The following is an 18,904-nucleotide window of genomic DNA, read 5'->3' on the forward strand; positions in this document are numbered from 1 at the left end:
TTCTTAAAAAAAAACTAGTTGAATATTAGAAAAAAATTCAAACAAGGCAGCTGTTTTTGACATTTTTTCAGACCATCAGAAAGTAACGTTGTAAGATTCCTCTGTTAGTCCCTCTACTTCGTGATTTAAAGTTTCAGTATTTTGGCAGACGAGTTTATGGGTATATTCCAAAATTGAAATTTCTTCATCCAGTCTGTACCAAAGAAATTACTTGAGTTCTTCAATACTAACCTTTTTAATTTCAAATTCTTTTCTTTTTTATGTAATGTTATAGATTATATACTCTTCAAATTTTATGGTCGAACAATGACGCTTTTAGCTATTTTTCTTGTTAGTAAACGTTAGATCTTCAATTTTGTCTACATTTGAAAATTTATTATGACAGATCTGTGCGGAATCAGATTGTAATTCAATGTTTCCATCCAATATTTTATAATATTTGCTCGAATTGCAACCGCAATTAAAATATTTTTCATTTTATATTAGTCGTTGTATTAATGCAATTGGCCGCAAGATCTATTTGTTAAACACAATGGAGTGAATAGTTTCAGAGTTTCTATTGAAACAATACGTATTGTGGATGAAGACTGTTCATATGTAGGTGTTTGTATAATTGTATAAATTCGAACATTTTCAATTATGGTTGCATCAGCCTTTTGCAAATATTCATCGGCACATTGATTAGCTGATTGGATTGTTTGACAGTCTAACTAGATGGTATTATAGTGATAAGAGGAGCACCAAAGAAAAAATTCGTTTTTTGTTATTCATGGAAAAATATTATATAAGGATCATTCCAAAAGTAATTAATGCTATTTTGTACTAAAAAAATTAAAGGACTACGAAGGCAGGAGTGGTAACATTAAAACAAGCGGCCGTTTGTGCTTTAAAATTTATTTTTCTGCATAGTTTCTACTATTCTAAATTCACTTTTGTCGGTGATGAGGTGGTGGCTGTCCCTGGGCGTCCAGAGCGTGCTTTGTTGCTCATATCTCTGTTCCTACTATGAAATCAACGAACCTATCCTCTAACTGTTCTCACATCAACTACATCGGCTTCCTACATGCTCCACATATGCAGGTGAATGTTGATCGGTTCAATTTGTTCTACATGCAAGAATTCAATAACGCATCGGTCGTCTATATCTTAGTACAGACCAATGAATCTTGTGTGCGTCATGAATAAGTTGATTAAGTCTGTAAAAAAAAAAAAATTCTTAACCACCTCAGTAAAAATAACTGATTCAGTGACAAGCAATATGGTTTACTTTCTGAGAGATCAACAATTGATGTGTTGACGATAAGATCACACAGAATCAGAGAATCTATCGACAGCGGTAGTAATGTCTGTTTATCTTGTGTCGTGGCATGCTTATGCCGGAGATGAACTTAGTATTCTCCATAGGCTTCGGTGCATTGTTGGTCCGATTCCTTTGAATACATCACATGATTTGAACTTGACAGAATACATGGAGTGGGTTGGCATTGCCTTCCCCAGCGCAGTGGCATCTGACTTGCCTTTTTGCACCTATCCGTTGTCCTTAGATCATACGCATAGCTGCAGTCGAATAATGTAACTCTTAATACCGTAGAATCTGCTAAAGATTCCTCCTCCTCCATGGCCATCCAACGTCCTGCTTCCGACGTCATCAGACTTACCTTCTCCTAGATGCATGTCTTCACTAAGACTAATCTCTTCCAGTGAATTAATGCGCCTTCAGATACCAACCTGGAAATTTCTTATGACTCGTCGCAGTACATACAGCGCCTAACCTTCCCAAATGGTTACCCATCTGGTACTGGCCAGGCGCATAGTAGTAATGTATGAGACGCATAAGTGATAGTTTCTACATGTTCTATGTGGTGTAATATGCCATCCTCACAGCCGAACGAGCCAGCACCGTTTGCTGCAATAATTTCGTGATTTGAATTCTAATACATTAAAATAGTTCTGACATGAGAAATATTTTTTCGGTACTTGTGCATAATTTGAATAAGACGTAACTAACTGACCGCTCGGCTTTGCTCGAGACATAACGTCAATCGTCGGCTTTCGTCGATTATCAAAGCGTAACAACGCCACTCAAGGAAAATACTGTATAAGATATTTAAATATAATAAAATCATCAGAAAAAATATAATGAAAATTAAAAAAAACAATGACCTACCGTAAAAACTTCTGTTTTAATTTTGTGACAATTTTTTTTTTAAGTGAAAAAAGGTAAACAAGTTGTATTTTAATCAACCAATTCTTTTTGTTCAAACAAAACTGAAAAAGAAAACTAATAAAGAAACCATTTATTTTTTTTTTGGCTGGTGTTTATATTTTTTTCAACAAAGGTTTTAAAAAAATCACTTTTTATGTGCGTTTTCGTGTATTATTTTTTGCATTTTTTTCTTTCAGTTTTGAAATTAATATAAAGTAAACTTTTTTCTTTTCATGTACATTTATTCTTCTTACAGGGTGGGGCTAACCAACCGATTGTTTTTAATGATATTAAATTAAGACAGCCGGGTTGTTGCCTTAGGATTAAGTAGAGTTTTCTACGATCGTATCAGACGATATTAAAGTAGAGTAAGAAGAGACAGCTGATGTGGAAGAAACTTCGCTAACTGAATCAGGTAGCTTTCCGATATATAGTTTAAGATGGCGACAAAAGGATCATTACTAAATTTCTGTCTTCATATAAACTCGAAAAGATAATTGTCGAGAAGCTTCGAACTGAACTGAATTGCCTGTCTGGACAAATTTATGGATAATTACACTCTCCGAGTTCTGAATCAAGATGGCACTGGGCCTTTACTTTGAAATTATTAACTCGAGGAAGTCACAGAGAGAAATGGAAAGATATTTTATTTGTCACGGAGATAAAATTATGAACTTGGTGCACCTCGAGTTGGACATATGCAACTCCTTGAAAGGGCGCACTGAACATGAGATCGTTGTGTTTTGCGAGCCGTGAATTTCACTTAATTTTTGCAAGCCGTGATTTAGACTTTACCAAGTAGGACAGAAGGTCTGAATTTTGCGAGTCCTTCGTTAGTAAGGAAAGCAGCACAATATATAAAAAAGAAAACAAAAGAGAGATAATGCCATTGATGGCATGAGGTCATCATGCATGAATTAATATTCCCCACGTTAACCTAACCCAATGAAAAGGTTGGCGATGAATTAATTTTTATTTTATATTTCCTTTAAGATTCTCTCCTTTTAAATATCTAATGTGGTGTTTTCATTTTTGATTTTCATTTTTCGTCTTTACTTTCCTTTTCGAATCCGTTAAGTCGTTGATTTCATAAAAATGAAAAAAAACCCAAAAGTCATAAAATTTAATTCTCTGGATTTATGTCCTCCTTTTCAATTTTTGCATTTGTTGAACATTTATGCTTTTTACTAACCTGCCGAACTAATCTGTGAATTTCACTTCTTTCTTTATTCGAGGAATACAAGCTTATTAGCCCATACTTGGCTTGTTACCATACGAGGATTTTCCCACAAGTTTTCGTTTGGTGGAGTACAGTTGGGTGGCGCATTTCCGACTGTGGACTCCCTCGCCTTTAACTGAGTGAGAACAGAACATATTTACGAACTAGTCTGCATGCATGAATTTACATTGATATTTATAAACAAATTTTTAACGAATTTTTACGTGTCTAGGACTCAACAATGGAATCTTTCTTGGATCGAGATCTAAAATACACGTATGTTCAATTCAATGATCTCTTGATTGGTTCTTCAATATCTACTTCCTGCAAATTTTTCTGAATTTCTGAACGAGTCACAAATGATTCTTCATGTTACGAGCAATGTAACGACTTTTAGTATTACCACCCGTGGTTTGTACTTTCTAACAACAAACCCAACAGTAATCACCACCAAATTTAGTTTTGATGCTATTTTCATGTCATTTTCCATATTTATGCTTTGCTAAGATTTTGTGGCGCATATCATTAGTCAATTCTTTTATTTCAACCATTTTAAAACAGTAAAGAAAGAGGCATCCTGCGCTGTGTCTGAGAGTTGTTATCAACTGACCTGCAAGGAGCCGAAACCCTAGGGCAACTTTTGATTGGTTAAAATGCTGTAGGAAGATTAAATGACTGCTTAAAAATAAAATTTCTGGTTGGTTGAAATGTTGTAGTAAGATTAAATGACTGCTTAAAAATAAAATTTCTGATTGGTTGAAATGTTGTAGCAAGATTAAATGACTGCGTTAAGATTGAAATTTGATAAGGTGTCAAATACTTTTACACATATGTAGTTTGATTTTCTGTTAATGAATATTTGTCAACAAAGAATATCTTCATTTCCTTTTTTTTTTTGTAGATAGGTAATATCTGTTCAAAGATTGAGTGCTATTATCATTCAAATTAACTTGATACTTTTGAGAAATACAAAAAAAACAAAATGCACCAAATATTTTTGCTACCACTATATATATATATATATATAATTTACATATATACATATACATGTATATATTGTATTACACCTCATCAGTGAGGCCAGACTAGCACCTTTCCCTACTAGTGGATTAAACGTACAACCATCGCGTTGACAGTGGAAGCTCTAACTACTCGACTAAGAATTAGTACTCGTATATAATTCATCAAATGTCTATTAGATAAACATCTGCCCAACGCTTGACAGTGCTCTAGCTGATAGTTTGTTTGTAAACAGATAGACAGCGGGATTCGCTCAGTCGCTATACTAAATGGAAAAGCAATGCATTATCTATTCTTTGTAAATCAATAAATCATAAGAATATATATATATATATATATATATATATATATATATATATATATATATATATATATATGATTTACTGCTTTGCAAAGAATAGCTGACTCATTGCTTTTCCATTTCTAAAACGTAATTTTTTATTTGCAACATTCGCATAGAATTGTTTCGACTCATATATAGGAATATAATAGTTCTATCAATTAATAAATTGACTGCTACCGAACTTACATTAACTCACGGACAACTATAAATATCGAAAGTGCACAAATGTTGCATGGACTAAAGCAAGCGTTTAAAACAATTGTAATCATACACGCCAAAAAGAGATATTTAAAAGCAGATGTTTACAGCAGCATAAAATGTTGATAATAGCAAGCCAACGATAGAGTCGCATAGCGTATGTTTATGTACGAACAAAATCGTGAATACAAAACTTTTGACAAGAGATAACTGTTTATTAATCTGAGAACTTCAAAATTAGTTTTTGTTTGCTGCTTTCGCGCTGATGAGCTGCCCAGTTGGAACAATTACAATTAATGAACTATTATATTTCTTTATACCAACCACGAGACAAAAGAATTGTATGTAAGTGTTACAAATGAAACTTTACGTTTCGAAATCAATAAAAAAATTTATTGTCTATTCCTTGTAAAGAGGTGAATTATGAGAAAATATCCATAGCTTTAGTACAGCACTATTGAGCTATCCAAAAAAGAGCTGTTTTTATTTGTGTATGCATTTAAATACGATTCCAAGTGATAAATATATATATATATATATATATATATATATATATATATATATATATATATATATATGCAACTTTGTCTGTGTGTGTATGAGTTCGTTCGTTATAGACTCAAAAACGTCTTGACCGATTTTTATTAAATTACACATAAAGGTACTTGCTGTGCCTGGCAGTGTTTTAAGCTAGGTTTTGCATCTAAATGTTTCCATCAAGTATCGGTAACTGATAATCTCTACGTATTATTGTACGTATGCAAATGAAAATTACCGGCCATTTTTTCAGGTCGTTGTTTAGCGACGAACCAGACCGACGCTGACACCGTATTTCTGTTATGGAATTGTTCGTACTACTATTCACACTTCACAGCACACGCACAGACGCACACGAGCACACACGGCCACTACAGCGTATTTTCTCTTTCTTTCTTTTTGTTTTCTTTTTGTTTGACGACATAACTTCTTAATGTTATATTAATAATACGGGTAATACTGCTAGTATATATATATATATATATATATATATATATATATATATATATATATATATATATATATATATATATATATACTTTTATATGTTTTACATAAATATTTATATGTCACTAAACATTCATGAGCATGTTTCGGACAGCCAGTTACAAGTAACTAGAGGCCTCTTCAGACGATATTTCTTATACAAAAATGAAGTTCGTAATTTTTACGGACTTCACTTTTGTATAAGCAATATCGCCTGAAGAGGTCTCTAGTTATTTGTAACTGGCTGCCTGAAAAATGCCCATGAATGTGTAGCAACACATAAATTCTTATGTAAAGACAAACAGAAAGTATATCATGCATTCTTTCGGTATTAATCACTCTTGCATTAACCTCGTTAAAACTTCATGGGTTGCTTTACCTCTGGTACACATTAACCTGAGAATTATATATATATATATATATATATATATATATATATATATACCTCACTCACTTTTCCACCAAATTTATTACAGCTTATAGATCACCTTCTCAGCTATATTGTGAAAACAATTTCAAGTTATGATAAATTTACTGGTATTCAAAATCGTTAAAAAAAAAACTAAGGAGGTGAGCGATGTTTTTTAAAACCGGTTTCCATAGCAACCACGTCGCGTCAGCGACTACTGTTGTTATTAATTCACCGCTCTCGCGAAAAGAAAAATAACAAGTGAAACAGTAAGAATGAAAGAATGAAAGGGAGATAATTGGGGGATTTTATTGAAAGCAGACTAGTGCCGCAAATTGTTATTACATATGTGTATGTTATGTTTATGGGGGCAAAAAAGTAAGACTCAAATTAACAAAGAACAAGTGAATTTATTGGAAGCCTGGAAAAACATGTATTACAATAGAAAAATGCGAGCATGAAAAGTAATGTGGTTAAGCTTAAACATGGAAAAGTAATGGACTAGTTGTTAAAACTGAAAAAAGAAAAAGACAAGATATTCTAGTAAAAAATATAATATATTTATAACTTAAAATATTGCAGCATTAAGAATTTTTTTAAAATTCAATTTATAACATTATGTAATCAATTCTTAATGCTGCAATATTTTAAGTTATAAATTTATTATATTTTTTACTAGAATATCTTGTCCCTTTTCTTTTTTAGTTTTTACAACTAGTGTCCTTTACGCTTCCATGTTTAAGCTTAACCATATTACTTTTAATGCTCGCATTTTTCTATTGTAATATATATATATATATATATATATATATATATATATATATATATATATATATATATATATATATACACATCACAGACAGCGACTGACCGAATTTCAAGGCGTATAAGAATGATTGCGAAGTTTCTTGGGAAAAGAGAGATTAAAAATATAACTGTCCAAACAAAACATTGAATAGCATAAAAAAGGGAAGAAAAAAAAAAAAGAAAAAGAAAAGAGTATCCAAGTCAAAAATAAATGCTGCGAATAAATAAGCAGTTGAAGCAGTAATGAAAGATAAACATTTTAAGCCGGGCCAATGTAGCGGAACGCAGTGATTTTACGAGGCCCAGAAGGCATTATGATGCTTGTCATTTAATTTCCCGCCAACAGACAAGCGCGGGAGAAAATGCAGCTAGAGAGAGAGAGAGAGAGAGAGAGAGAGAGAGAGAGAGAGAGAGCATCTCCAGCGGTTGCAAAATAAGCGCCCTCTATGTGGAGAAAGGAGAGTAACAGGCAAGTTTTGCAAGCATAGGCATAAGACTGTGTTTTCAATCCTCAGTTCAAATTCCTCAACAGCCTTGTTTTGCTAATAATACGTCATACACACTGGAACCTTCCTGAATGACGATCGTCTCTTCATCGCCACTATTCCAGAAACGTTTTATGCCTGCTCTGAGTCTTCCATGAACCTTCCCGTTGTTTGCATATTGTATTTGAAAACGGACATTTTTTTTAATTATGATTATTATTTGCTTTTGAATAAACGCCATTCTTTATTAATTAATCGACATGGACGAAAAATAGAAACATTTCAACACGTTTTGATTTCACGTATGTTTTGTTTATATGTTTTGTTAAAAGCACTGCCTGTCTGGCTCCCGTCTGAGATCGAATTCCGGTGCACATAGAATAGACGCAACTTATTTTATTTACATCCAAGCATCTTAACAATAAGCTATATGCTGTGTTAGTAGAGTTTTCACACGTTCATTTGAACAGGATACAAAAGAAAGAATAACATTGTCATTCATTTCAGCTTGTCTGTTCCGGTGGTCCTAGCTGTGGATAAGTGATCAGTCTGTAATACCATCTTCTATAATATAAATATCATCTGTCTGTTTAAATGTATGTATGTATGTATGTATGCATAAAACGTTCGGCAAAGCCGACGAATTTTCACGAGACCGGTATCGTTTTGAAGTTCGACCCTTCGGACGAAAAATATCAAAAAATTGGCTAAAGAAATTAATTCCTTCACCTTCAACTGGACACTTTTCTACAAGGAGTGGTCACTTTTTTCGCCGATATTTTCGAAAATCATCCTCTCTTTTCGATTTACTAGCCTTAATTTAACCCTTCGCCACTTCCGGCTTTGCAATGGACGCTACGGCAAAGACCTCATGTTTTTTCCACGTTCTTTTTCTGCTTCGCAGTATGGGTTCGAGCTTGTCTGCCTACCACCAGTTTTTCTTTTTTTTTTTTTTTTTTTTGCTCAACATACACTTCCAAACACCCGGGCAACACCGGGCAACACCGGGCACCAAAGCTAGTACAATATAAAGACCATCCAAAGTAATTCATTTTATTCGACGCTAAAAATAATGCAATCGAAAATATATGTGAATGGGGATTAGAGTTTGAAGAGTCCGAGAATGTTCTGGTTATAAGAGGTTGTTCTGTGTAAGAAAACATTAAACATATATGTTGTTTTTGCTGTCGCCGTTTGCGTTTACTTTTCTTTTTTTCTTCAATTTTCTTATCATTTCGTTTAAGTTGTGTATGGAGTATCCTGCCGGATGCCAGACATTCAGCTGCCATCCCATACATTCCAACTTTGAAATCGATTTAAGATCTTAACTGAGCCTTTAAGTGTAATTGTTTGAATCTCTTTTACACTTGGTCCACCGAGTATATTTGCCAGGTAGTTTTGTAAAATTCTTTTTCGTGAATCTAGTTCCTCCTAAAATTACAGGAATCGTAGAACTCTATTAGAATGCTGTCTCTTTTCATGTCATACATAAGGTGTTGGTAATTCGTTACCTTTGCCCTCTTAACTCTGTTCAATCCAGCATCATTGGAGATATTACTTTCTACTAAACTTGCTTTTTGTCTCATATAACAATGTAAGCTTTAATAGCTCTATTTCAAGGAACGTAGCTGTAGAAATTTGCATGGTGAATAGTGTATGACTGATTTCCAACAGGATTTGCTGTGTGTATAAATAAATACGCGCAGAGAAATGTGTGTGTTTGCATGACCTTTTCGTTAATAGATAATGTAAGTGTGTTTATTTCGACTGTTGTCACGTGCTTTTACGCGTGTGTGTTATGTAATAGGTTGAATGCAAGAAAGTGTTGATCTATTTATTTAGTTATTAATGTGGGACCTATTAGATTGGATAGTCTTTCTGAACTCTGTTCAAGAGAGAAAGACTAGTGGTGGATGCGCTAGCCCAGATGTGGCAACCATAATTCATGCATGGACGAATGGTAGCTTTTTAGAGATACAGGATACTCTCAGGTGTGAGTGATTTTCTAGCACGATAGATAAAAAACTAATTTCCTTTGCAGCAGCCTTTGCAATGACTTCAATGTATTTGTTCAGGTTCATGAGGTATGTTAATGTTAAAGCGAGAAATCTGAATGAAGGAGCCTTCAGGTGGAAGGATATTATTAGGCATGGTTGTCGGAGGTTCAGAAGGCATGTGAGGGCATATGTAGGTTCAGCGGCGACTGTGTGGGCTTCGCTGGACTATATATATATATAGTTTAAATTTTCATATCATGTTTGTACTAGTTTCCTAAGCTGGTTTAAGCGAGAGTGCTTGGCCAGAGTTTGTCGTACGCGCGTGTGTTCGCTTTTAAAAGAATGAGGAAAAATTAACTACGTTTATTGCTGCTGATTACATAAACACAATCGTATCTACTGTTACTCACATGTACATAAACCAGGAAAAAATTTATATATATATATATATATATATATATATATATATATATATATATATAAAGCTGAAGTCTGTGTGCGTGTCTGGTCACGAATAGGCTCCTATATGGTTGACTTTAAAAAAAAAAACTGATTACATATAATGATAGAAGATGTATCGAGACACAGGAATGGGTATGTTTGATTTGGCATAATGATGATTCATAAAAATTGTGGGGTATGCGTTCGCGCCTGGTGCACAAAGAATGGAAATAAAAAGTTAAAAAATTAAAAGAAAAAACGTGTACAAGTGTTTTTGATATAGATGTACATAATAATAATTATGTATGATAAGTATGTTTTAACTTAAATAGGGATAGTATGATAAAATTGTGGAGTCTGCGTTTGCGCCTGGCCTCCATAGAATGGAAATAGGCACAAACTTTAATAAAGACTTTTCATATCTATCTGCGTAAGTATACTTTGATAATTATGTTTCAGTTTGAAGAAATATGATATAATAAAATTATGGGGTGTTCGTTCACGCCTGACCTCCATAGAATGGAAATATGTCACAAAGTTTAACAAGGTTTTTAATATAGATCCACAGAATATTGTGATAAGTGTTTCAGAGTGAACAGGTATAGTATAATAAATTATGAGATCTATCTATTTTATTTTTACTTTTTGATACCCCCAAATATATATATATATATATATATATATATATATATTTGTAGTATCGTTGTTATTGCTTCATATTTCAGTTTTACAATTGTAAGCTAAATACTCTATATTTCGATACAAAACAATATAAGGTCCATCTTCACATATGCTTTTCCTTGTAAGACAGGTTTTCATTGGATAATCCACATAACCTTTTATTAACCAATTGCTGTTGTTGTTAATCTCGCTTATTGGATCGATGCCTCCGTTCAGTCTCGAAAGACAAAGGATACCCCTGTAGGGGCAGTTGCGCGTTTAATTGTGAGGCAAGAGTCGCGCAGTCCCTGAATCGACACTGTTTGGGTCACGTGGCAAGGATAAGACCAGGACGACTGGAAACAATGCCGAGATAAGCGGAGAGTACATACAGCACTGGAAGTCCCAAATGGTCACCCCTTTAGTATTAATCAGGCTCAACGTTGCTTAACTTCGGTGATCCAGCGGGAACCGGTGTGTCAGCGTGATTATGCCGTATCTCGCTTATTAGAATATCAGAATTATGAATTACAAATAAAAATCTCTTTTGTTTTTTGCTTTTTTATCAAACAGAATGAAACCGTAACCAAAGTTCATTAGAATAAAACCAAAAAGTTACTTTAAAATTAAACGCTATTAAATATTTTTTCCATTATTTAAAATCTGAAATTACTATGTTATTTAATATCTATAATTATAATATTTACCTGAAACTCTATAAAATTATCATTTCAGTAGAATCATCCAATTTTTGGTTAGTCATTCCGTCATTCCGTCATTCCGTTATTCCTTTATTCCATTAGATTGTTTCACCTAAATCAACATGGTGTTTCCTTCTTATAAACCCAGCATGAAAGTAAATATTTAAAATACTTAAAATCAAGTCAGCAATTTAATAAGTTTTTCTTGTAATAAAAACCATTTATAGGATTATTTAATTCAGAACTATTTATCTAATTAATACAGATACCATGTCAGTCATTCAAATGAATTGTTTCGTGAAATTAAATTTTCCTTTTATAATTTAATTAATTGGAATTCTTATTGATAGATGAGTAATTTGTATTAATTATCTATTTATTTATTGCGGACAAGTATCGTCATCTTTTAGTTGTTGTTTCACGACGTTTCGGTCAACTATTCCGCTGGCCTTCATCAGGTGGTAAACAGCGACGGGATACTAACGCCGAATCTCCTAACTGCATCCTCAGCAATTACTGCCTTCCATAGCTGTCGTTCTCACTATGTTTTAGTCAACTAATCCTCTGGCCGGCATTGGATTGGATTGAAACCGCTATCTTCATACAATGCTCACCTGGGTCCGTAGAGATTCAACGTCTCTATCCACTGCGTAATGGACCCCGAAGGACGATCAAGGTTAGATGGAGAGGACGTTAGGCTTCGTTTACTATTATTTGCTTTCCTTCTAAGAATGTTTATTTATCTGCTCTTCCACTATTAGGTCCGTACCGAATCGTATATTATTTAATTAATTTGATTTCTTATTGAGATTAGTAATTTGAATTATTTATTCATTGCGAACTATTAGCCTTATTTTCGTGTTGTTGCTTAACGACGTTTGGGCCAACTATTCTCATGGACTTCGTCAGGTATTACACAATTATTAAATTTTCCTGTCTTTACTTTTCATTGTTATTCCGCAGGTATTAAAGTATTCCCCCTATCTTATTGGCGAATTGAAATAAAACATATTTCGTCAGTAATTAAGGTAAACTATTGCTATTTTAATCACTTATATAAACTTTAATATACATAGTTCAAATTAATGTTCCCCATTTTCTTTGTCATCTAGAAAACACATTTGCTATCTTAAGATTCATTCCTACTCTACTCATTATTAGCAGGAACAAGGTTTTAGAAGATACATTTTTTCAGATGCACCGGTTGTTAATCAAATACGACATAAGGTGACACAACATAATGTGGGAGAGGATGAGTATTATAGAGAGTAATATAACAATAGAAGGCCATTTAATAAGTAAAATTAAGGCTAATTTAAAAAAAAATGGCGTTTAAAATATAACTCAACCCTAATAGCAATGAATATTTGAATAAATATTTTGCTAAATCAAAATATATGGAAAAATGGTCTTATAGAAACAACTTTTGTATATATATATATATATATATATATATATATAAACATATATATCTATATACATACGCACACACACACACACACACACATATATATATATATATATATAATGAAATAAAAAAGATGTAGTGTAAACTTCAATTTAATATAAATAGTTGTATTTATATATAGATAATTTAATCCCAACCGATTTAAAATGCTCAATACACAATAGAGAGTATAGCTTATTATATATATATATATATATAAAAGTGAACGTGTCTGTCTGTCTGTGTGTCTGTGTGTCTGTGTACATTTCCCTACGCAATAACTCTGTCAATTTTTAGTCTATAGACTCGAAATTTGAAATACCGGGTACTGAGATTTGGGAAAATCGATGTGACGGGTGTCAGCCAGAAATTTGGCTGTTAAGGGGTCAAATTTCAACGATTTGACCTTTAAGAACTCTACCAAACTCCTCCGACAATTTTGGGTCTAGACACTTGAAATTTTAGATATAGGTTCCTTGAACCTGGATCTAACTTAATAAAGTGATTTGAGCCCGAAACAATAAATTTTAAGGGGTCATGATAGGGGTTAAAGTTTTAAAAAATTAACCATTTTTTTGTTTTTTTGCTTTTTTTGCACAGCATACACCTCCAAACACCCGAGCAACGCCGGGCACCCCTGCTAGTATATATATATATATATATATATGCATATATATATATATATATATATATATATATATATATATATATATATATATATATATATATATATATATATATATATTTAAAAGAGTGTAGCCATCAACAATTGTGGAGTTTTCAGCCTTTTATCATATTTTTATTTTAAAATATTTTTATAACACGTTTCAAGCTTTGTTTCGCTCTTTTACGATATTTTCGTAAAAAGGTTGTTTTTTTTTATTAGAGTTGTAAATGTTATTTTTACATTTGTTTATATATGTATATATATAATTTCTGTTTGATGAAAACTATCCAGACTATCTACTAGTTGGCCAGTTGTGTACACATCCCAAAAGCGGTAAGAGCCTTTTGTCATGCCTGAAAGTGACACAATGTTCAACGAGCGAGATCATAGATTCGCCGCTATACGACTCATGTTCTCTCCCGATCCAAGTTATGGTCAAAGGACCATTGTCAGCACCCTTAAAATACATCGCTGGATTGTCAGGAATAACAGAGACGTGCCCAGAGTCATAAGAAGAAAGTTTCCTGCCACGGTTGGTGTTGTTTCAAGTGAGGGCTACTACCATGCCACGTCGCATCTTCGAAGTCGGCTTGAAAGTCAACGCCAAAGTGTACCTGGATGTGCTGAAGAACGTGGTGATCCCTCAGTGCAATCAGGTGGCTGCTAGCAGACCCTGGGTGTGGCAGCAGGACTCTGCTCCGGCCCACAAGTCCAAAGAGACCCAGGCTTGGCTTCAGAAGTAGAGTTACGACTTTGCACTCTACTCTTACTATCCACCCCCTTCCCGACCTGAACCAGCTGGACTATTTCATTTGTTCACATGTCGGGGAATTCACCAACAAAGCCTCCCATAACGCCAAAGCCAGCCTGATTGCCGCCATTCGCCGATTATTTGCGAAGCTCCCACCGGCGCATGTGCAAAAGGACCCGCATCAAACCGATGATTGAGGCTGAAGGCGGCTACATTGCATAGCTGTAGCTCTACTACATAATCAAGTTACCTGAATTCATTTTTTTAATAAAAGTTTTAAAACAAAATTGATTTTTTAGGGCAACACTTTTATTCGTCTTTTATTTCTCGACTTACCCTTCGTAGAAAACACAAAAGCGTTTATTTAAGAATCACTGAAATATGTGTTGGAAACAAAATACCTTTTTGAATACCGTCAGGCCGTCTCTAATAATTGTTGGTCAATGATTTACATTAAGCGGAACCCCTTCCCCGGTTCGTACGCATCGTGGTATCACAGCCTACATGAAATGCTTCGTAGACATCCGTATTTAAAAGATTATAACTGATTTTCTGGGAATGAATCCCCTATTTCATACTGAACTACTTACTTCTTGAAGAAAATAAACTTGATTTTCAAAATAAAATTCTACAATTTCGTTTTCCTGAACAATGTTAAATCAAAAAAGCCAAGTACGTCCAAGGATGGAATACTGCTGCTATATCTGGGCAGGAGCTGCTAAAAACAGCCTATCTTGCCTTGACAGAGTACAAAATAGACTTCGTGGCTTAGTGGGGGATGTCCTTTTCTCTTCCCTGCAACCTCTCTCCCACAGAAGAGACGCTGCGAGCCACTCCTTGTTTTACCGTTATTTCCATGGCAGGTGCTCGTCTGAACTCCAATCTCTGGTCCCCCCTCGCCAATCTTTCACCTAAAACACCCGTCTTGCTGAATCCACTGTGAAAAATTTTCCCCACTCTTTATCTGTGCCTAAATCAAAACGTACATTCCATGAACAAAGCTTCTTTCTTAGAACTGCACGCCTGTGGAACTCTGTTCCGTCTACCTGCTTCCCACCTGACTACAACTTGGATGTCTTCAAGTCCAACGTAAACAAATTCCTAATGAACCGCCCCCTTAAGTAAACACTTCAATAAATCTCCACACTAACGTACTGTACTTGCAATAACCCTTATCCCTGAGTGGCTTCCGGGCCTTGATAAGTGGTGACCACCGTGTAAAAAAAAAAAAAAATTGCAAACACCAATGTCCAAGTGCTTAGATGCTATTATATGACAAGATGACAGTGGCGGTGGTTCGGTGGTTAACAACACAGACTGATGACGTGTGTGTCTAAAGTTCGAATTCAGTTCATTTCACTTATGATGTTGACAAAATTCACGTAGTTCCTCCCATAAGTATCTGATGTCTTTCTAGAAAGAAAACTGACTAGGAAAATATTGAGGAAACCAATACTAACCATAGAATCTTCGGATTTATACGATATATGACAATTTTTTTAATGCCTTTTCACAAAGGATAATTATAGTTGTACCTATTTACTATGCCTCCCCACGGGACAGAGTTAGACACCAGGGTCGTTTTTTAACGTGGAGAAAAGGTACAAAAATAAAGATTGTCTCAGTCGTGAAGGATTTCTCCTCCACCGAAAGAGAACAAGAAATAGAAGTGCAGCATCTGAAGAACAGATGGTATTTATTTGCTCCCCCACTGAGCAAATTAGGCACAAGGCCGTTTTTAATGTGAGGTAAAAACCAGCTCCCCTAAAAGTAGTCAAAAAGGGGGCACTCTGGTTACCAAAAATAATAATTGTCCCAGTATAGAGGGTTTCCCCTCCATTGACTGGTACAAATTATCTTAAGTGCAGCATCTGCCGGAACAGATGGTATTTATTTACTCCCCCACCGAGCAAATTAGGCACAAGGCCGATTTTTAATGTGAGGAGTGAAGGGAGGGGGAAGGGAAAAAGGGGACCAGCTCCCGAGAGGTGGGAAATGGGAGCTGGTTAAAGGTCAGGTATGTGGGGTTGCCCCCACATCTGGTCTTTGCTAGTCATAGCTAGTCATAGCTTGCAGCATCTGCCGGAACAGATGGTATTTATTTGCTCCCCCACTGAGCAAATTAGGCACAAGGCCGTTTTTAATGTGAGGTAAAAACCAGCTCCCCTAAAAGTAGGCAAAAAGGGGGCACTCTGGTTACCAAAAATAATAATTGTCCCAGTATAGAGGGTTTCCCCTCCATTGACTGGGACAAATTATCTTAAGTGTAGTATCTGCCGGAACAGATACTACACTTTGATCTCGGCCCGAAGGCCAAGAAACTTTTGGAGACGCTATTCTAAAATACTTTGAGACATTGACTATTTTATATTTGGTTGGATTTATATAATGTGTTATATTGTTATTACTATTCCATGGTTCAGGCACTTAATGTTGCTTTATGTAAGAAAATTGATAGATCACATAGCAGGATTCTACGCGTTAGATACAACATATCGCAACTGGACAATGTAACATACAAAATGTTGTGATTGCTTTCCACACATATCTTCAGATATTCAACTCACTTTAATCCTCGTTAAACATGTATCCCCATACGATGAACCTGTTGGAAAAAGTGCGCCTGTGGCTCCTAAAGGTCAAGCGGCGTACTAAGACGTTTCATATTATACCTATTTATTATGCCTCCCCACGGGACAGAGTTAGACACCAGAGTCGTTTTTTAACGTGGAGAAAAGGTACAAAAATAAAAAATTGTCTCAGTCGTGAAGGACTGATCCTCCACAGAAAGAGAACAAGAAATGGAAGTGTAGCATCTGAAGAACAGATACTAAACTTTGATCTTGACCAAAAGGCCGCGTAAACTGTGAAATAATTCACCATCAGTTAATAAGTTCAGAAAAAGACACACATCAAAAATACGTCCTTGTCAATCAGTAAGGAAGTGAAATTGCATCTCTTAGGCTGTCGCATAGTTATATTCCGCCATAGAAGGTTCACTCCAGGCTTTATTTTCTCTCTTTGGGAAAATGGTTAGTGGTTAGTTTATTTATAACTACCTGAAGCGTCACTACCGGGAAATGCCGACAAGGCTGTTCGGGTGTTTTTGTAGGCCAATGTATGCTTGATCTAGTGAGCTGACTTTTCAAAATCTCACCTGGCCTTATGACTAACTTCCTCTAGCTAACATGTTACAAACCGATAAGGTTGTAAAAAAACGCAACTGCCTCATCCACCAGGCAAATTGTGCTGAAGAGGATTATATCGTCTTGCAACGTTTAAGGTTGTTAATTGAAGGTTGCCGCCCTGTTATCAATGGTGAAGGACGATTCACATCTTCATCATCGCACGACCTTCCTTTGCCAGCATCCTTTACATCAATCTCATAGTGTCCATCATTGTGATTGACAATGAAGGGATGGGATTAAAGGGGGCGATGTCTTCTCACTTAATATTACCCACCCCGGCTCGAACCCAAACATTCGTCCTTCTTGTCCTTCCAGCTACGCCCCAATATCTCCTTCTGACCTCTTCAATTTTCTGCTTCGTTTGAGTCGCCTGCGTAAAAGTTCAACATTTTGCCAGGCCCTCCCTACTCAATCGACATGGTTGCGCTCACCTCCCGTCCCCAAAGAAATACGTTAGTATCACTGTTTTCCCATCTTTTGGGTACTATCTCTGGAAAAAATATAACGTTTCTATTATATCCGTTCGACAACTTCGGAAGAAGTTTTGGCGATCAGTTGATAAAAATGTTTATCGTTTTTCCCATTTTTCATCGACTATCATTCAGTTTTTCACTTTGTTTCTCATATTCTATCCATCTACATTTGTTTGTCTGTCTGTCTCTATGCCTCTCTCTCTCTCTTTCTCTCTCTCTCTCTCTCTCTCTCTTTCTCTGTGTGTGTGTATATATATATATATATTATGACAGCCCCTTTAAGAAATACGTTTCTTATGGTTGAGCACTTTCAGTTGAATTAAAGTCGGCCAATTTAGCTCTTATGCATAGATCATCGTATAACGATTAGATCACTGTCTGACTGACGTAAATGAACATTTAAAAAATTAAAATGTTTAAATTCGACGTTATTTCACGCGGTTAATGGTAGCCGAATGGATTACGTCTTCGCTAATCGAGCCAGAGATGTCGCGTGATGCGGGGTTCGAATGGTATTAATCGTGACACCCTGCACTGAAGGTTCCCGAAAGGATGAAACACTAGTGCCTGTAGGTTCAGGGTTGGATCAAATACTGACTTTTAACAATTGAAATACAAATACAAATACTTTCGTTAAGGTTACCAGAAATACAAATACAAATACTTTTATTCCTAACTCTAAAAATACAAATACAAATACAAATACTAACGCTAAAAATACAAATACAAATACTTTTATTCCTCAATCTCAAAATACAAATAAAAATACAATAACTGATTTAAACAATCTGAAAATATGCGAAGAAAAGAAGAAAAAAGAAGAAATATTTCCTTCCAAATTTGACATCTACATTACACTCTATATCATG

Source organism: Euprymna scolopes, chromosome 20 (genome assembly GCF_053919585.1).
Source record: "Euprymna scolopes isolate OS-2025 chromosome 20, ASM5391958v1, whole genome shotgun sequence".
In the NCBI taxonomy this organism is placed as follows: domain Eukaryota; kingdom Metazoa; phylum Mollusca; class Cephalopoda; order Sepiida; family Sepiolidae; genus Euprymna; species Euprymna scolopes.